Source organism: Lampris incognitus, chromosome 19 (genome assembly GCF_029633865.1).
Source record: "Lampris incognitus isolate fLamInc1 chromosome 19, fLamInc1.hap2, whole genome shotgun sequence".
NCBI classification, from domain to species: domain Eukaryota; kingdom Metazoa; phylum Chordata; class Actinopteri; order Lampriformes; family Lampridae; genus Lampris; species Lampris incognitus.
Genome location: NC_079229.1, coordinates 37,971,383 through 37,992,973, shown reverse-complemented (window position 1 = coordinate 37,992,973; position 21,591 = coordinate 37,971,383). Strand labels below are relative to the sequence as shown.

At 44.5% G+C, this 21,591-nt stretch overlaps 1 protein-coding gene across 3 annotated transcripts in view; it reads left to right on the top strand.

The window, feature by feature from the left end:
* Positions 1–21,591, top strand: part of LOC130129970 (receptor-type tyrosine-protein phosphatase mu-like) — a 390,986-nt gene that overhangs the window by 219,209 nt on the left and 150,186 nt on the right. The window lies entirely within an intron of this gene.

Genomic DNA, 21,591 nt, shown 5'->3' with positions numbered 1-21,591 from the left:
GGTTGAGTATGACTGTGCTCTCTCTAGATCTTTGTGGATCTTCAGGTGGGCATAGAGGCCGATCCTGGAACCACTTTTTTTGGAGCAATATGGGCAAAAGTGTGAAGAAGTGGTTGAGGATGTGGTTTGGGCCTTTCTGGTAACTCATTCCTTTCTGAGTGTGCACTTGTTTTCAGCAGCACAGTGGAGGTCATGGTTGTAGTGCCCAGCACCCTCACAGACTGCCAGTCTCTAGGCCCCCCTGTTTATACTGACCACAGTGTAAAGAACCACACCTTTGAACCAGGGGACCGAGTCCTGATTAAAGTTTGCCAAGTTGAAAGCAGACAGAAGTTGGGGGACAGGTGGGAATCACAGCCCTATGTCATATTTAAGAAACAGCCTGGTGTCCCAGTATATGTGGTTTGGTCAGAGAATGGGGAGAAAGAAAGGGTGGTCCATTGAAACCTTCTCACCCAGTGCATGTTTCTTCCAATGGGGTCTGAGCAGACAGGCGAAAGGGGAGAGACTGATAAGGAGGCCAGGGCATCGGTCAGTGAGTCAGATGGAGAAAACTTAGAGGGATTGGGAGGAGGATCATGACATGGAACAGGTAGAGGAAATGTGTGAGCAGGATAGTAGAGGAGAACAGGGGGAGGGAAAATTACTCCCCTCAGTTGAGTGGTGTTCCACCATCAGAACCAGTGAATGTCCAGAGAAACCCCCCTAGGGATAGGCACCCACCTAAAAGACTGTCCCATCAATTGAGAGTCATGGACCATGAATCAGCTCAGCAGAAGATTGATCGGGGCCAGAAGATATGGCAGTGAAGCAAAAGGAAGCTGAGTTCCAGTGGCAAAGAGTGACAAGCACCCACTCAGTCATTCACATTCACTCATTCACACAGTGACAAGCATTCACTCACACATTTGCTGCCCCCCCCCAGTACTATTGTATATAGTTATGATTTAATGACTTATAGTTATGGGAATTGTGGACTTTTAATATCTGACGTCTGAGATGCCATCAAACAAAGAGGGGGTAGGTGTAAAGGATTGAGTTATATGTTTGCCAGCAGATGGTGTTCATGTGTTTTTCTGCATGTTTCTGTTATGCTCAGCCATAGTCTTGAGGTTTTTTTGGTCCTCCGCAGCCACCGTAGATTAGTTTTGTTCTGTCTTTTTAAGCCAATAAATGAGGGTAATCTGTTCTGCCTCAATCGCCACTTGGAGTCCTATTCCCTTTCTGTCTTCCCGGCCCTGGTACACTTCACTTAAAGAAAGACTGACATGCCCTTTCTGAACACATTTTTTAACATTGGGAGTTTGACTTAAAACCGAAAATAGGTGTGGCTTTAAGTATTCAAAGCTATTGGCTGCTGTCTTCCTGGGTGGGTGGGGCTCGGTACCGCTCGTCAATTGTTATTTACAAAAAATGTCGGAGAGCGAGAGGGAGATACTCTGCGAGGATTACAGTTTCGAGGAGGAGGATTCAGTGATACAAATAACTGTTAGATAGATAGATGATAGATATTTAGATAGATAGATAGATAGCAATACGTCGTAGCAAGATCGATAATAAAGTCTCAGCAAAATAGCACAAACTTGAGCCAAGTAGCTAGCAGGAGGGGGTGAAAGAACGGCTTCTCCGTGGTTTTATATCATCTCGCTATAGACACACCCTATATGCAAACTGACTGGTGTCTACATATCCACCGGTACAATTTGTCATTGGACACCATCTACAGTCAATCACAGATCTCTCTCGAGTGGCCACAGACGCACTGTTTTGGCCACTGAATTTCTCCGTGGTCACATTCCAACTCGGAACATAGCCTATCAATAGGACTTTTCAGATTTTGATGTCAGTATCACTTTAACACAATGCAGAGACCTTACTGGGGCTCACCGCCTGAAAGACAGGGTTACATCTTGGCTGCTTGTTCCCAGGTGTTAAGGTCGATGCCAAACCTGTTGATGTGGGACTTGATGTTATCTTTATATCACTTCTTTTGTCCTCCTGGGGCACGGCGTCCTGTCACAAGCTGAAAGTAAAGGACTTGTTTTGGTAGATGAGAGTCAGATATGCCAAGGACATGGCCAGTCCATCTAAGCTGATGTTGTGCGATGGTGGCAGTTATAGTAGGCATGTTGGCCTCCTCGAGGATGCTGAAGTTGGTGTGGTGTGCTTATCCTCCCAGCTGATCTTAAGATCTTCCTGAGGCATCACTCTTGGTATGCGTTGAGTGCCTTCAGGTGGCTGCTATATGTGGTCCAGTTTTCTGACCCATACAGTAGGATATGCAGCACTACCACTTTGTACACTAGAATTTTTGTTCTGGCCTTAAGGTTACAGTTTTCAAAAACCCTTTTACTCAGTCTTGAGAAGGCCCGGCTGGCGCAACTGAGACGATGGTGTATTTCATTATCAATGTTGGCTTTGGGGGAGAGAAGGCTGCCAAAATATGGGAACTGTTCCACGTTTTCGAGTCTGGTGTTGTCTACAGAGATGGATGGGGGAAGAGCAGGCATATTTCTGTTGGGTGGGGGTTGGTAGAGTATATGGGTCTTTTTTATGCTTATGGCCAGGCCAAGCTGCTTGTATGCCTTTGCAAAGGCGTCCAGTATGCTCTGTAGTTCCTCTTCTATGAGGGACACTAAGGGGTTGTCATCGGCATACTGCAGCATTATGATGGATGTGGTGGTGGTTTTACCTTTAGCCCTGAATCTTTTAATGTTCACAACATTCCCATCAGTTCTGTACATGATTTTGACTCCCTGAGTCAGACTGGGAAGCATGAGGTGGAGGATGGTGGCATTGAAGACAGAGAACAGGGTTGGAGCAATGACAGATCCTTGTTTAACTCCTGTGCAGACCTTGAAGGACTCTGTCTCGTCTCCATAACTGCTGAATACTTTAGCTGACATATTATCATGTAGTAGTCGTAGTATTCTGATATATTTGTCAGGGCAGCCTATTTTTGACAGAACTAGCCAGAGGGCCTGGTGGTTTATGGAATCAAAACCTTTGGTAAACTCTATGAAGGCCATGTACAATGGTTGATTCTGTTCCTGGGCTTTTTCTTGGAGTTGGTGAGCAGTAAAAATCATGTCCATGGTGCCTCTGTTAGGATGAAAACCGCTCTGGGATTCTGACAGAATTTCCTCTGATATTGAGAGGAGTCTGTTGGCCAAAGCCCTAGCCAGGGCTTTCCCTGTGGTGGAAAGCAAGGAAATGCCACGGTAGTTTCCGCACTCAGCTTTGTCCCTTTCTTAAAGGCAGAGACAAAGAATGCATCCCTAAGTTGCACAGGGATTTCCTCTTTTTTCCATATTTTAAGTAGCAGGGCATGAATATGTCTGAGGAGTGTAGGTCCGCCTGCCCTCAGTACTTCTGCCGGTGTTCCATCCGGACCAGCAGCCTTGTTGATTTTCATCTTCCTGATTGCATCCTGGATTTCTTTTAGACTGGTTGTTGCTGCCATGTCGTCCTCTTTGGGTTGTTGAAGGAGTTGTTGGAGGGCATCTCTCTCAGGGCTAGAGTCTGCTCATTTTCTGTTAGCAGTGTGTAACCATCTTTGGAGCAGAGGGGGGTTAGATGGAGGTGGCTGGGACCGAATATTTCTTTAGTAGCATTGAAGAAGTCTCCGGTGTCCCCAGCATCTGCAAGGTGCTGGATCTCAAGGGCCTTCTTTGTCCACCACTGGTTCTTCAATTCCCTGACCCGGCTTTGGATGGCTGACTTTGCTCTTGCATGAACAGCTCGTTTATTTTGACAATTGATGTCATTCTGCCAAATGATGAAGGCTTGCCTCTTGAGGTTGATTAACCGTTGCATTTCCAGGTCATTCTCATCAAACCAATCTTGGTGGTTCTTCAACTTATGTCCAAGAGTGGTTTTACAGATGCCAGTGATTGCAGTCCTGAGCATATCCCAGTGGCTTTCAATATCATCTGGATACTGCTTGGGCACTGATATACTGAGCGTGGCCTAGAACTGTTGATGAGAGGAGGTATCAGTAAGCCTTTTGAGGTTGAGCTTTAGACGGCTCTGCTTTTTCTGCACCCTTCTTTTCCGGTGAAATTGGATGGACAGGGTGGAGTGGCTAAGTCAGTCCAGCAGTCATCTGCACTGATCATCACTCTGGTGGCTAGTACCTCGCTTCGGTCATTTTGAGGGACGATAATGTAGTCAATGAGGTACCAAATGTTAGAACGAGGGTGCCTCCATGTTATTTTAAATTTGCTCTTCTGGTGGAAGAGTGTGTTGGTGATGGTTAGACTGTGTTCTGTGCATGTTGTTAACAGCAGAATACCATTGGAGTTTGTGTTTCCAGCTCCTTCCTTGCAAATTATGCCTCTCCACAAGTTTTTATTTTGTCCCACTTTGGCATTGAAATCTCCAAGCAGGATTAGCTTATCCTCCTTGGGGACTGTGGTGAGAACATTATCTAGGTTTGGTGAGAACATTATCTAGGTCGGCATAGAAGGTCTCCTTTGCTTCATCCTGTGAGTCAGGTGTTGGAGCATATGCACTGATGACAGTGATGCGTTGGTTATTTATAAGCGCGAGTCGTATTGTCATCAGGCGTTCATTGATGCCCAGAGGAAGCTCAGCAAGGTGGCAAATGATGGCAAAGCCCACACTGTGGATCCTCGGCTCATCAGCTGCTTTTCCTTTCCAGAAAAAAGTGTAACCACACTTCTCCTCTTTCAGCTGCCCTTGGTTTGCCAATAGCGTTTCAGAGAGTGCAACAATATCAACCCGGAATCTTCTAAGCTCTCTGGCGATGATGGCAGTACGCCATTCAGGTCAGTTGCTGGATTGATTGTCCATGAGGGTTTCTGTTTCTGGCCGCTAGGTGGTAATCCCTCTGGATGTGGTGGTCCAGACAGGAGGTATATGAGGCAGACTACGTTTAAAGCACCTTTTTTAGCCCCCTCCCCAACTGAGGTGAACAGAGCAGATCCTAAATAGAGCTGCTCAATTGTGAGTGCAGGAGCCGAGAAGCCCCTCTGCCTCAGTCTTAGGGCTTAGCGACAGATCATACACCCATCGCCTGTGTGCCAGGTTGTGGCTAGGGGCTGCCACACTTCACTGTCCAGCCCCCATCACCTCTTCCTGATTAACACAGGGCTTTGAGCCAGGATGTTTATGAGTTGATCCTTGTGGGAGGATGCCTGCACGTGACAGATTTTTACATGGAGAGACTGATGTGCCTGCAGCCACCGCACAGTCCTTGGCAGGGAGTGGCCAGAGTCCAATGGCACCGAGAACCAAGACAATTGGGGACCACCCTCTGTTACAGCCTTCATCTGCCCTCACTGTCGCTGTGACCTGGGGACATCTTCCTCCAGTTCCACCATTGAGGTCTTTCTTTGATCATGCTTCTTCTGAAACCTCCTCCTTGACTTGTCCGTCTTAGGTGACCCTTACCGGGAGCCAAGCTCTGGGCGGTATAGCTCTTGGGATCATTGGTATATGCAAGCTTCTCCACCAGGACAAGGTGGCGGTCCAAGAGAACACACACACACACACCACACACACACTCCTGCCAGTTTTCTTTTCATGTTTAATAGACTAAAACTGGTTGTTCTTTTCTCCCTATCCATCTCTCGGTATCTGATTTTTCTTCTCTATTCTCTCCATCAACTCTGACTCTCTCTCCCTTATCTCTGTCTGTCCAACTGTCTCTCTTGCTCACTCTCTGTCCTGAGCTTGCAGCCATAGACTGATGAAGTCTATTAATGATTTACAGTCTAGGAACTAACCAAGGGCCCCCTGGGACTTAACACACACACACACACACACACACACACACATACACAGAGTACTGTCTTGTCAATGGAAACATCCTAAATCTTGTTTAATTGATAACCTGTCTTGCATTTTCACACCTGTACGTCGAGTATCAAATATTGTGTCCATCAATTCTTTCTCAAGTATTCATGTTGGAAAATATACACCTATCCTACACGTTTGTACAGGAAAATATACACCTATCCCCGTATGTTTGTACAGGAAAAGAACTTTCATATGTCAAAAATGTAGATTTTATTTTGCCAATCCATCTTCTTGCCTGTTAAAGATTTATTCTTTGGGTATAGATGTTGACTCTCCTCTGTGAGTAAACACCTTTATGAAATATTGACTTGTTAAAAAACCACCCCAGTCGACTTTATGAATATTTACTGTGTATGAAGTATTCAGCTGAACAGAGACTGGACTTTAATGGAGACGCATTCTGCTGGACACACACTCGGATACTGAGCTGATAGAGAGAGAGAGAGAGAGAGAGAGAGAGAGATACCTTTTGACTTTCTTTTTTCTTTTTTTGGTGTTTTCTCACTTTTTCTCCCCAATTAATAATAATAATAATAATGCATTTTATTTGTGCACGCCTCTCAAAGCACTTGAGGGCACCTTACAGAACACAGTAAAAAACGAGCAGCACTGTATCAGACAGCATAAAATCAAAACAAAGCAGAGTAGACAATAAAAAGTTAATACAACAGATAAGTATAAAATCATCATCTGGACAAAACTCAATGAAGCCTAGATCAGACTGAATATGCCAGTTTGAAAAGGTGTGTTTTGAGATGGGATTTGAAGGTTGAAAGAGAGTCAATGTTGCAAAAGTCTTGTGGGAGAGAGTTCCATAGGCGGGGGGCAGAACAACTGAAGGCTCTAGACCCCGTGGTAGTCAAGGCGGGGGGCAGAACGACTGAAGGCTCTAGACCCCATGGTAGCCAAGCAGGCCGATGGTGTAGTGAGTTGGAGAGCAGAAGAGGATCAGAGTGTGAGAGAGCGTGTGGATATGAAGGAGTTCAGAAAGATATGAAGGAGCTAGGTTATTAAGGACCTTAAAGGTGAGAAGCAGGATCTTGAAGTCAATACGGTATTTAACAGGGAGCCAGTGGAGTTGCTGAAGAACAGAAGTGATATGATCTATGGAAGGAGTTCTGGTGCTGATACGGGCAGCTGAATTCTGGAGCAATTGAAGCTTATGAAGACAGTTGAGGGGAAGACCAAAGAGGACAGAATTACAGTAGTCAATACGGGATGTACCAGGGTGTGAGTGAGTATGGCGGTGCTGTTAGGTGTAAGTGACGGGTGAAGACGATTAATATTGCGTAGGTGAAAGTATGCAGACCAAGTAACATTGTTGATGTGGGCTTCAAAGATAATGTGCTGTCCAAGATGACACCCAGACTCTTAACCTGAGGCAGTGGGGGAACTATAGAATTGTAAATAGTCAGAGAAAAACTATCAGTATTGGCCAAAGTAGATTTAGTGCCAACTAGGAGGACCTCAGTTTTATCACTATTAAGTTTGAGGGGGTGGTATGAAAACCAGGATTTAATTTCTAGTAAGCAGTCAGAAAGGGAAGTGGGCAGAAGAGTGGAGGTAGACTTGGTGGATAGATAGAGGTGGGTGTCATCGACGTAGCAGTGAAATTGAATGCCAAATTTCCTGAAAATGTGGCCAAGAGGTAGTAGGTAAATAATGAATAGGAGGGGTCCCAATACAGAGCCCTGGGGAACACCGGTGGTAACAGGAAAGGACTGAGATCTCAATTGTACTTTGCGAATTACCCCCCTCTTCTGAGCCATCCTGGTCGCTGCTCCACCCTCTCTGCTGATCCAGGGAGGGCTGCAGACCTACCACATGCCTCCGCCGATACATGTAGAGTCACCAGCTGCTTCTTTTCACCTGACAATGAGGAGTTTCACCAGGGGGATGTAGCACAAGGGAGGATCACGCTATTCCCCCCAAGTTCCCCCTCTCCCCCAAACAGGGGCCCCAGCTGACCAGAGGAGGCACTAGTGCAGTGACCAGGACACATGCCCACATCCGGCCAATTGTGTCTGTAGGGACGCCTGATCAAGCCGAAGGTAACACGGGGATTCAAACTGGTGATCCCCGTTTTTGTAGGCAACAGAATAGACTGCTACGCTACCCGGACGCAACCTTTTGACTTTTAGCCAATTCTTTAATGGTTCAATTTTTCATTTCTAGTTAAATAAAATAGCACAGATACTCATATACATGCTGAAACACAACAGTCCCCATACACGGTAAAAACAAAGATACACACCTTCGGTTTTTCAGGAATTAAGAAGTAGTAGTTGGTTTTCTACAGAGCACAGAACATCTCCATGTCCCCAAACAGAAACAAATTCTTCCACGTTTGAACTCATTTTGTAATATATGAACTCAGTTTTCAGCCGAGCAGCCACTAGACCCCTGAACATGAATATAGCATCTGCGGACCCCGTGACTTTCATTTTATTTTTTCTGTTGAGCCAAACGCTCATTTTTGCCTAACCTATCAGAAAATTAACCAAGGTGACACGTCTGCACTGTGCTGCCGTGTACCTCACACCAAAGACAAACAGGCTGTCTTCCAAAACCTCTCCTAAACCTCTGAGCCGCTGCTGCAGGACAGGGAAAAGAGAGCCCAACCTGGGACATCTGAGCCAGAAGTGCTGTAGAGTTTCTTCATCATTACAGAAAGAGCAGTGACTCCCTGCCCTAGGGTCAATGTGTGCCACGTCTGTTCGTAGCCACAGCCCCATGTACCACCCTCCACTGTAGATCCACAGTGCGTTTCTCTATGGGGGTTTGTACAGGGACCTCCAATAGGATGGCTTACATGCAGAGAACACACTCATTGTAAGAATATAATTCATTGTAAGAATACACTGACAAAATAAAGTGGCTCTTATACTTTCTGCAAAGTCAACAAGCTTTTAATAAATGTTCCTGTATCTGGAAAATACTTAGGTACTTTCACAGATTTTCCAAAAGTTTCAATTCGGAATATCTTGATGCATGCTCAGTAATCCAGGTAAGAAAATCAAAAAAGGTTGAATCAGTTCATCTGGACACAATGTTTATTGACAGAAACATTTCATCACTCAACGAAGTGACCTCTTCAGTCTCAACTGACTGCAGATATCCCCACCCTTATAAACAATACAGTCGCTGCAGGTGTCCCCACCCTTATAAACAATACAGTGACTGCAGGTACCCCCACCCTTATAAACAATACAGTGACTGCAGGTACCCCCACCCTTATAAACAATGACCCAAACCAACAACCAGTTTCATATGCAAATATGGGTGTGACCATTAACTAGAGTTACAATGGCCATGTGTACTATTCACAGAGGATTTGGGAATGTTTGCAATCACAACATTGTAAGATGGAGACAGATGTACTCTTAGCCCCCTCCCCTCGGTTCAGAGATGGTCATTCCCTCTTAACCTGTGTTGTGCCAAGAGGATGGCACAACACAGGAGAGCTAACATGTCAGACCAAGATTCCGCAGTCTTCACCCATTTACAGACCAGCGGCCACATCCGATGTGCACATCCTTGACAGGGAGGAACACTGGTTTGAACGGGCTGTCAAAGAGGCCATCTATGTGAAGAGGGAACGACCACCCCTGAACCGGGGTGGGGGGGGCGGCTAAGAGTACATCTGTCACAATCTTACAATGCTGTGAGAACTGCCTGTACCGGAATAGATGGATCGGGGCTGAACCCACAGTCCATGGCGGATAGACGCTTCCCCTCTCTATCCCTTTTGCCCACACATACACACACACACACACACACACACACACACACACAAAAAAACCCCAATAATAATAAGAAACGCAAAGTACAGCAAATATAGCCCACAGCCAATAAACATTTAATCTGAAACCATCAGCCTTAAAGACAAAAAAAACCTACAATAAAAATTGATGAATAAATCAAACTTACTAATAGCAGGTCGCTCTCACCAAACACTCACACACCGACTCCTAGCATGCACAGAGTGAGACAGAAAGACAGAGAGAGAGAATTTGAATTGAATTTACAACAGCTCTTTATTTAACAAGAAAACAAACTTTAACAATGAACAACGACATCATCAAACATAGTCACTCCTTTACATGAACATGCACAAAAAGAGTTCAACTTCGATCACAGAACCCAAGATTGATTCAGAGAGACAGATTTTGATTTTTAAAAGTAACTTTTTATTCCATCAATCAACCAACAAGCCATTTACTAAATAATACAACCATCTTCAAGACACAAACAAATAAGTACTCAAAAATAAATAAATCACATCAACTGCACAGAAAAAATAAGTTTGTTTTCTTTTATAGAGCACAACACACTACCACGAGCCCAGATGATACTGAACTGAGCTACAGCTTTCATTGTAATAAACTCAATCATTAGCCTGGCTTTCACCATCCTAGTAAACAATCATTTTGAATCAATTTCAGCTGAGTCGTCAAATCTTCCTCTTTGTGCTTACAATTATGTAACATTGTAATTGTGACATTTTAACATTGTAAATCATTTCTTTGTAAGGACAAAAAAGACATTTATCACTCACACTTTGACTAATAAAAGAAAAGCATTAACTGCTACCACCCCATATAAAACTCTCCACTGTAAGTCAGTAACCTTCTTGTTAATGCGGTTTTTATAAACCTCTCCAAGCAGGTGTGACATCAACTCCCAAGCACAAATGACCTCGCCAATTTGTGTCAACACGATTGTTTAGACCCTTAACCATCATTCCATATAAAGTTTTCCCTTTTACCTCTTCTAACTTTAGAAAAGTATGACTTTTCTCATAGAAAAAAGATCCAGCACAGTCATCAACACTGGGACGAATACTTAAACAAGGAAAAGGATCTGTTTTAGGCACGATCAAACCATTGCTGTATTCATTTAACAGGAGGGTTTCCTGTCCCGTCAGACAGCGTTTCCAGTGTTGAAGCAGCTTGTTGATGATCCTCACAGATCACACTCCCCGAACAGCCACTAGAGCAGCTGCATTGTCCAAGTCAGGTCCAGCAGTGTTCACTACCGATCCAAGGGTTAGAATCCCTGCTCTGCAGAACACTTCTGTAACTGATAATCCTGTCCAGCAGGGGGTATCCAAACATCCTCCATGCACCACAGGCTCCCTCAACAACTAGTATAAGGAGTCACTTTGCACTTTCCTCTCTTTCACCATCACTTTCCACACTGTGAAAACGCCACAGTAGAAAAGTTGCGAAGTGTGGAACTTCAGAGTCTTTAGATCCATGAGAAAAAAGTGAGTCATGCAGTCCTAGACCACTAAACTGCTGCAAAACTGTGTGTGCCAGTGGTCTCCACACCAAGTGTTTTGGGCCAAATAACAGCTTCTGGATAAACAGAAGGCAGAAAGCAGCACCTCTACTGGCCAAATGTATAAATCCTTGTCCTCATTCCTCCTTTGGAAGAAAACGGACAGCCTGAGAAATCCAATGCAATTTATCCCAAAAGAAATCAACCAAAACAGCTTTAATTCGTGAAAGCAAGTTTGAAGGGGGATCCATGCAAGCTAATCTTTACCTTAATGAAGAGGACGCTAGATTGTTAATAACAAGTGTCCTCCCTCTGTAAGACATGCTTACTAGCAAGAGCCATTTCCACTTTTTAAGCTGGCCTTCTGTTTTTTTCTTAAGTATTCCCCCAGTTCTTTTCTAGCACAGATCCGTCACATAAAAATGCTCCGAAGTACTTTATCATTCTCTTTTTTCCAAGTTAGCTCTCCTGGTAGAACTAAATTATCTAGTGGCCTTTTTCCAACCGTCACAGCTTCACTTTTTTTCCAGTTTACCTTAGCAGAGGAAATTTTATTAAAAAGATCTACATTCCCCTCAAAAACGTCGATATTTCTTTGTTTGTTAATTTTTACCATAACATCATCTGCGTATGCTGAAATTTTAACAGCTGAAGTACACCCTGGAAAATCAAAACTGAGAGTTCTTTTCTGAGTTTGTAAAGAAAAGGCTTGATGGACAGGGAATACAGCATCCCAGAAAGAGAGCATCCCCGATGTACTCCCCTCTGTACATTAAAAGGTGCGGCCAAACTATCATTAATTTTTAGTATACTGGATCTTGGCTATGAAACCTGGGCTGAACCCAAAAGCATTTAGCATCTGCCACAGATACTGGTCTGGTCCTGGTCTATGGAAATGAGACCAGTATCTATACCCAAAGAGCTAGAGATTTCCGAAACATGCCCAATTAGAGTGATATTATCACTATTAACCTGCCGGGCACACAGTAAGTCTGGTCAATGTGAATGACCTTACTCATCACCTCTCTTAAGTCTAGAGGCTAAAACTTTGGAGAGGATTTTATCGTCCCCACACAGCAGAGATACAGGTCTCCAGTTCCTCAGATCTTGTATATCTCCCTTTTTCAGCAGCAAAGTGATAACTGCCCTTCTTCAGCTCAGTGGTAGTTGTCCTTTATTCAAACTCTCACGAAGCACCTCCAACAGATCTTCACCAACCACTGACCAAAAAGATGTATAAATTCAACAGGCAGTCCATCAATGCCAGGTGCTTTTCTATTTCCCAGACTCATGAGAGCAGTATACAGTTCATTCAGAGACAGTTCTGCATCCAGCATCGCATTAGTATCTGCATGTACCTGAGTTAGCCCAACATAAAAAGATCCAGCCATTCTAAATCCTCCACATATTCACTTTTAAAGAGCTCTTCGTAGAAGAAGGTGGCATATCTGGGGATCTCAGGGTTTTCCATTATGTGAATGATCTTCCTCTGACCATTCTTTTGCTCCAAACTTGAGAAAAACTGTGATTGGGCATCCATTTGAGATACATTCATGAAACGTGAGCGGACTAGAGCTCCCTGTGCTGTAATGCAGCAACAGGCTGGCTAAGGCAGCCTTTTTAGATTTAACCCTTGATTTCCAGCAGAATCCACAAAAGTCTGTAATTATACTACTTCAATCTATAGCTCTTTAAAAGACCTGGTAATGTGCTTGGTGACATTGCGAGTATACTGCCGAAAAAATTGTTTTATCTGACTTTCCAATATCCCACCATTGCTGCACTGAAGAAAACGTAGATTTGCTTCTGCTAAGTGAAGCCCATAAAAATTCAAAGCCCATAAAAATTCAACTCTACAAGATTTATTTAATAGGCCAGTATTAAAATGCCAGTATGCACTGTTAACTGTTAACCTTAATATTTTGAATGTAAAATGAGCACTGAACAGGGTGATAGTCAGAAAAACCAACAGGAACTATTTGATATATTTTAAAAATACAAAATGATGCTTAAAACAATAAAAACCGATCAAGTCTGGCCAAGGATAACAAATTGTCTTTGGAGTGACCCCAGGTGTACTGCCTGTCATTCCTGTTAAAACCTCTCCAAACATCTTTTAGGTCATAGGTTTCAATTAACCGCTAAGGTTTGGCAGATGAAGCGGGATGAGGTTCTAGATGATTCCTGTCTAGTTTGGCATTTTCAGCGCAATTAAAATCCCCTCCCAGCAACAAAAAAGCATCAGTCCAATTGTGAATTACACCATATAAAATGTTTAACAGTCTCATTCTCTCAATGCCCGAAACTGGAGCATAAACATTCACACAAATCTTTTTCACACCTTCATATTGTACTATGACTTTTAGAATATGACCAGACATTATTTCTTCTACCTCAAAATAACAGGGACTGAAACTCTTTGAAAAAAGCACAGCTACTCCACCACTGTTAGCTAATTTATGGCTTAGAATTACTTCCCCACGCCGCTCCTTCTTCCAGTTACTTTCCTTCTCAGTGACACTGTGAGTTTCTTGTATAAAAACCACATCTTACTTTTTCATTTCTGCTAGTTTGAAAGAGAAGCTCTTTTCACATCCCTCCTTGCTCCATTTATATTTAAAGAACCTATTTTTAAATCACCCATGGAAAAGAAAGAAATTGTCTCTACAACAAAAATTGTCTCTACAACTTGGTCACTAAAAACCCCCTCTTCCTTCCTCAGCTGTGTCACAGACCTGACAAAAGCTCTCAAGTCACGGAAAAACTTTTCAGTTTGAACCGCCCTTTGTCTTGTAGTTTCCCTTAGAAATGTCTTTATTTTCTCAAGCGGATAAAAAATGGTTTCATCCTCTTGTGATGGTGTCCAGTCATATTCCTCATCAGATGAATCATCTAACACTTTCTTAGCCTTAGCCGCACCCTGTTCTTTGCCGATGAGTTTCCTTTTACTGCATTTAATTGTTAGACCATTCTCCTCTGTAGACATGTTTTCCTTTATCAGTTCATCACTGACCACCCTTTCCACACTCTGACCGCTGCTTTTTTATCTTTGTTACATTTCTTTTCCTCTGTCAGCTTGGGTTTTTCTGATTTCTCTCGGGTCTGGGCATTATCGACTTCATTTCTACTCTTGGCTTGATCCTGTTTCACAATCTGCTCCCTGTCCTGTATGTCTGCCTTGGTCTCCTCTACCTTCTCTGCAGACTGCTGCGCACTGGGCAAGTCAGGCTCGGCCGCAGGCTGCAGTGCTTCAGGTGGGCTTGAGCTGGCCTGCTTTCTGGCCTCAGGGCAAGACTGAACTAAATGTCCTTCTGCCCCGCAACTGCAGCATTTCGTCGTTTCAGAAGTTGCAAACACATTGTAACTAAAACCGTCAACTTTGAAAGTAAAAGTCAAGTCACCCATGCCAATTTGAGGATCATAAAGACCTGTCTTCTGTGACACACACCATGTCTTAGCTTTGGTGACTTGGACCCCAGCAGAACCAATTTAATGGGAGACACCAGCTGCCCGAAGCTTGACAGCTCCATGGCCAACACTTCATTTTTAATAAATGGTGGTGCATTTGAAATCATTATCTTCTTTGCTTGGTTCAGAACAGGGGTGAAAGTACAATACCATTTTCAACAACCTTCTCAACTTTGGCCACATTGTCTAGAAAAATGACTATAGCTTTGTTCATTTGAGAAGCATGAACAAGAAGTTTCTGGTGGGTGTCGGACTCCGCCAAGGTTGTCCCTTGTCTCCGATTCTGTTTGTGATATTCATGGACAGGATCTCAAGGCACAGCCAAGGTGAGGAGTGTGTCCATTTTGGGAACCTCAGAATTGAATCTCTGCTCTTTGCAGATGATGTGGTTTTATTGGCTTCATCAGAATGCGACATCCAGCGCACTGGGGCAGTTTGCAGCTGAGTGTGACATGGCCGGGATGAGAGTCAGCACCTCCAAATCTGAGACCATGATTCTCTACTGGAAAATGGTGGATTGCTCCCTCCAGGTTGGGGATGAGTTGTTGCCTCAAGTGAAGGAGTTCAAGTATCTCGGGGTCTTATTCACAAGTGAGGGTAGGATGGAGTGGGAGATTGACAGGTGGATTGGTGCAGCATCCGCAGTAATGTAGACGTTGTACCGGACCGTTGTGGTGAAGAGGGAGCTGAGCCGGAAGGCAAAGCTCTCAATTTACCAGTCAATCTTCGTTCCAACCCTCACCTATGGTTATGAGCTTTGGGTAGTGACCGAAAGGGTGAGATCACAGATACAAACGGCTGAAATGAGTTTCCTCCGTAGGGTGTCTGGGCTCAGCCTTAGAGATAGGGTGAGGAGCTCAGACATCCGGAGGGAGCTTGGAGTAGAGCCGCTGCTCCTTTGCATCAAAACGAGCCAGTTGAGATGGTTCGGGCATCTGATTAGGATGCCACCTGGGCGCCTTCCTTTGGGGGCTCACCGGGCACGGCCAACTGGGAGGAGACCCCAGGTAGACCCAGAACTTGCTGGAGCGACTACACGTCCAATATGGCCTGGGAACTCCTTGGAATTCCCCAGGAGGAGCTGAGGGCGTTGCTGGGGAGAGGGGCATCTGGAGTGCCCTACTTAGCTTGCTGCCATCACGACCCGGCCCCGGAGAAGCGGCTGAAGATGAATGAATGAATGAATGAATGTGAGAAGCACACTTTACACTTTCAAAACCGACAACCTCTCCAACAGCATTGCTGGCCTCCTCCACCCAACAGCCAACCCTCGGTAATATTTTAACCGCATGTCGGTGTGTCAGCTTCTCCAGCTCTGCACAACTACTGACAACGGGCATAGTGGCCAGCTGCCTACCGCACTACCAAACTAATCCCAAAACTTCACCACCACCACCTAATAACAACAAACTAAACACGAAAATAAACACAGAACAGATAAAGAGAAAGCATAGAATTTTCACTCACTCCGAAGCAAAAAAATGCTGTTACTCCATTCACTCACTTGCACTTCCACTCAGAGAGAGAGAGAGACAATGAGATAGAGACAGAGAGTGAGAGGGACAGAGAGAGACAGAGAATCAATGAGAGAGAGACAGAGAGAGCGATAGAAACAACGAGAGAGAGAGAGACACACACACAGAGACTCAATGAGAGAGAGAATCAGCGAGAGAGAGACAGAGAGAGATAGAGACAAACAGAGAGACAGAGAGATGTAAATACGGAGGACGAGGACGGAGGACGAGTGAGAGAGATGATGGAGGTGCATGTACAGGTGTTTTCACTACACCCAAACACACAACTTATTAAAACATATTATAATATATCTAATTCAGTTTCAGGTAATCCACACGTGACATTGACCTTCGTAAAGGTATTTGAAAGTAGGTCAGTGTTTATGTAAAGAAGATTTGTCATAGTTTTGTAAAATTAAACTCTCTTAGCGTGTTGCTTTCTGTCTTCCTGCTCCATTACACTCCCCCTGCACCTCCATATCCCCTCCCTGCACTGCCCTTACAGCACATGCACCTTTGACACTCACACAGGGACAGACCTCGTCCCTTCGCTGTCCTTACAGCACATCCACCTCTGACACTCACACAGGTACAGACCTCATCCCTTCGCTGTCCTTGCAGCATATCCACCTCTGACACTCACACAGGGACAGACCTCGTCCCTTCGCTGTCCTTACAACACATCCACCTCTGACACTCACACAGGTACAGACCTCGTCCCTTCGCTGTCCTTGCAGCATATCCACCTCTGACACTCACACAGGGACAAACCTCGTCCCTTTGCTGTCCTTACAGCACATCCACCTCTGACACTCATGTTAGTTTCAAATAAGACAACTGTACTTATTTAACTGAACTTTATTTGCGCTCTACAGCAAGTGGCCACAGCCTACCAAACATTTCAACAAGTGCCTTTCACTAGCAGCGCGCCTTCCTCCTAACAGGAGGGTTACCGTAAAGACTGCATTAGATGTGACTAACAAAACAGGCTACCGTATTAACTGTATTATAGGCACCAACAAAAGTTAACAACAAACTTAACAATCTCCCCTCTTTTTTAAAAACAAAAACTGCAAGGATAATATTTCAGGAAAACAAAACAAATGCTCAGTTATCAACAGTCAGACTCAGTCATCTAGCTTTCATTGTCCATTATTCAGTGCCTTAAGTAATACCAGGGAAGTGGCTCCCTTTTTGGTCAGACAGTCTGCCAGCTGTTCCTTTGTAGCTGACCACAGAATACGATGAATCCTTTTGTTCTGGGTAAGTTATTTGATGCCACTTATTCTGACATAGAGCTGACATGAGTAGTCTGAGGGACTCTGATGAGCATGTAGGTGAGTCCTTCTGTAGATCTTTAGTGTTGAATTCTTCAAAACCCCTAGCCACAAGACGCGCTTTGGGTATTATGCCATCAGGGGTTTCTTTCAGTGTACACACCCATCTAGTGGACACATGCCTTTGACCCATATCTCTTACCTCCTCAAACACCCCATCATTCTTCCAGCTACTGATTTCATCTAGTTTAGCCTTATCAAATGAAACACCATCTGTGACTAATACATAATGTTCCTGCATATCAGAGCATAGTTCTACACTATCCAGTGGATTAACCTGAAGATTGCCTACCTTAGTAAGATCAGCTGACCCCATAGTACCAGCGATGTCAGATGGTTCTAAGTACTGTAGGTTGTACCAGTTTCTGTTATTTCCTGTTGCCTTTCCTGCTCGTCCCATCACTTTAGCTCTGTGAGACGCACCGGTTACATTATCCACAAAGCTGACTGTTTGACCTGTTTTCAGCCCTAGGGAGGCTCCTACCCTTATGCCTGTCTGTTGATTATCCTTATGATCGTTACCCTCGGTGACATCTGTATCATTGTCTGTAACACCCCCAGCCTCACTGTCATTGTTCATATCAACATCTAGTATGTCACAATCAGTACCAGGTATGTTCCCACTGTCATTGTTAACATCCACATCACTATCAGTAACAGGTACATTCATATTGCCCTCAGTAACATTCTCCCCAGGGTGCTCTAGACCCTCACTAGCACCTACTTCACTCTTATCAACCTTCTGCAACCTAGAATGATGAACCCTGACATAGGTCCCACCATGGCGTACAAAGATCACCACCCCATCTTGTCCTATCACGACTCCAGGACCTTTCCACTCAACACAGTCTGTCCTTTTGTAGAACACCTTGTCCCCAGTTTCATACTTCTCATCTGTTTGACGAAGTTGCTTTCGTAGAGCTCTTCTGATTCTCTCTGAGCACTCTGCCTCTGTGAAAGCTTTCCTTACTGCATGTAATGCTGTTATGTGCTGTCCCACCCATGCACTCATAGTAGTTCCCTCCAAAGCAGGTGGCTGATCCACTAACACAGAGGGAAGATTCGGATTCTGTCCAAACACCAGCGGATGTGGGCTGAAGCCATGTACGTTCTGCATTGTGTTCTTTGCCATGAGTGCCCAATCCAGTGCAGTTTTCCAGTCAACTCCGTTGTCAAATATTACCTTCAGTATTATCTCTGTGAGCGTTTGGTTATGGCGTTCCAGCAAGCCATTGCTCCATGGACTATAGCCAGCAGTTGTCTTTATCTCGATGTTGAAGTTCTCTGCCATGTCTCTTATTTCCTCATTGTTGAACTCGCCGCTATTGTCGCTGAAGAGATGCTCTGGTGGACCATGGACACTGATCCAGGAATGTACAAAGCATTTCACTATCACACTTGGTTTCTTTGAGGTCACAATGCCACCCGCACTGAAGCGTGTGAAGTGATCGATAATGTGCAGGTACCACACATTCGGTTCTAGCTCATGTAAATCTACTGCCACAGTCTCATTGTATCGGGAGGCCATAGGCAGACCAACAGCAGGGTTGGGTTTAGGCTTGCTGTACTTAAGACATATCTCACATTTTCCTACTATCTCTTCTAGAATAGCAGTGCTCTCATCATCAGTGTTTCCAGCATTTATCAGCAGCTTCTTCAGTTTGTCAACTGATGCATGTCTGAATTGCTTGTGAAGTTTCAGTAAAGCTTTGTGTTTTTGTTCCTTAGTCATATTCTCTGTGATGGCCAGGACCACATTCTCATATGTATTGCATGGGGACTCATTATCCATTATGTTCAGACAGTAGTGTCCTGAGGAGGTCATCTCCGGAGCTATCGGTTGCTGAAACATTATTGCTGTATCGTTCTCCAAGTTCAGCACAGCTCCTGCTCTCTTTAGCTACGTTTTACTCAGCAGTAAAGGGATGTCAGATGGGACCACTTCTCTTTCTATGCAGCATTTTGTTTCTCCTATCTTGGCTGGTATCTTGACCTTTTTTGTCAAATGTACAACTCGCCCATCCCCAAACTTGAAAGGCTTGCTACTCTCTGTGTTAACTATTTTCTGTACTTCTTTCTCATTTAGTCCCCCTACATAGTTATTCAGCCATTTTTCACCACAGACAGTCCTTGTGCACGTCGTGTCAATGACAGCTGATCCCAGAGCCTCAACCATGAATATTTCCATATCTGATTCCTTAGAAAACAGCGTTATATTACACTCATCAGGTTCTTCTGTGCATTTATTTTCTTCTGTTATCTTTACGTGTTCTTTCTTATGTGGGCAATCTTTCACCCAGTGGAATGTGCTTTGACAAATCCCACACTTTGTTCATCTTCCGTACTTATCAAGTGGATTTGTGCCTGCGAGTGGTCCTCTAGCTTGCACACTTTGGGCTCATGGGTGCGGTTTTCTTTGATCTGTGTAGTAGGCTGCATCCTGACTCACGTTAATGGCTCCCGCCTTCTGCTCATGTTTTTCTCCGAATATACGTTTCAGTGCTGACTTCATATCATCAAAAGTGTGCTTACCACATGCAGTCAATGCCAGTTGCTTGTCTTTCACATCAAGACCTGCTGTATCCAGTAGTTTAAACGCCAAAACAGCGTCGGGCAGAACCATCTCGAATTTACGGATCCTGTTGTATTTCTGTTCAAAATCAACAATAAAGTCCACCATCGAGACGCCATTTTCCCTCGATATTCGATCAAACTCAGAATAGGCTTCGTAAGCCCGGTCCTTCTCTTCTCTCAAAAAAACCTTGTCAAGTTCCCCAATCAAAGTGGTCATTCCATCATCCTTATTTAGATCATCCACATTTATTCCTAAAGCAGTATCCCTCGTTCTACCTGTCAACGATAGAGCCACAGCCGACGCTTGCTTTTTCTTGTCCAAGTTCGTCACCCGTCTCCATATTTCCACTTCATTTTTCTAGTTTTCATACGGCTTCTTTTCATCAAATCCAGGAGGCTGTCTGAAGTCATTCGAGGCAACCATCCTCTGCTACCAATGTTAGTTTCAAATAAGACAAGTGTACTTATTTAACTGAACTTTATTTGCGCTCTCAACAGTAAGTGTCCTCAGCATACCAAACATTGCAGCAAGTGCCTTTCACTAGCAGCGCGCCTTCCTCCTAACAGGAGGGTTACCGTAAAGACTGCGGTAGAAGTGACTAACAAAACAGACTACCATATTAACTGTATTATAGGCACCAACAAAAGTTAACAACAAACTTAACAACTCACACAGGGACAGACCTCGTCCCTTCGCTGCCCTTACAGCACATCCACCTCTGACACTCACACAGGTACAGACCTCGTCCCTTCGCTGTCCTTACAGCACATGCACCTCTGACACTCACACAGGGACAGACCTCGTCCCTTCGCTGCCCTTACAGCACATCCACCTCTGACACTCACACAGGGACAGACCTCGTCCCTTCGCTGTCCTTACAACACATCCACCTCTGACACTCACACAGGGACAGACCTCGTCCCTTCGCTGCAGGAAGCAGTAGCCATGAAGACAGTGGTCCTGTCAACAGTTGTCATATTGATGTTGTTTCCATTCTGCTTATCCCTCCTTTAATGAGGGATTTTGTTAATTAGCGTGCTATGTTAGCTATCAGCTGGAAGCGGGTGGGGCAGCACTAGGCTAATTGGTGTTAGCGGCAGGCTAGCTGCTAACATTAGGGATTAAGAAGGGATTAGCTGGCTAAAATGGCAGCTTTGGTGTCAACCTGATGACACAGGCAGACACAAACACACTTACACAGGAAAATACACGTGTGTCTGTGTGTGTATGGTTTTGCGCATGCTTATGGGCATGTGTGTGCATGGTTTTGTGCATGTGTGTGTGCATGCTTTTGTGTGTGTGTGAGCGTGCTTTTGTGCATGTGTGCATGGTTTTGTGTGTGTGTGTGGTTTTGTGTGTGCATGTGTTTTGTGTGTATGTGTGTGTGTGGATCTTTTTGTGTGTGCATCTTTTTGTGTGTGATGAGTTGTGTGATAATTGACATGATAGCTGATGTGAGCCACAGCTTGTCAGACAGACAGAACTGCAGGACCGACAGCATCTACAGCAGATGTTGTGTTGAGATTAGATGCCTTACACATCTACCACTACCTCACACCCGCCGTGTGTGTGTGTGTGTGTGTGTGTCTAT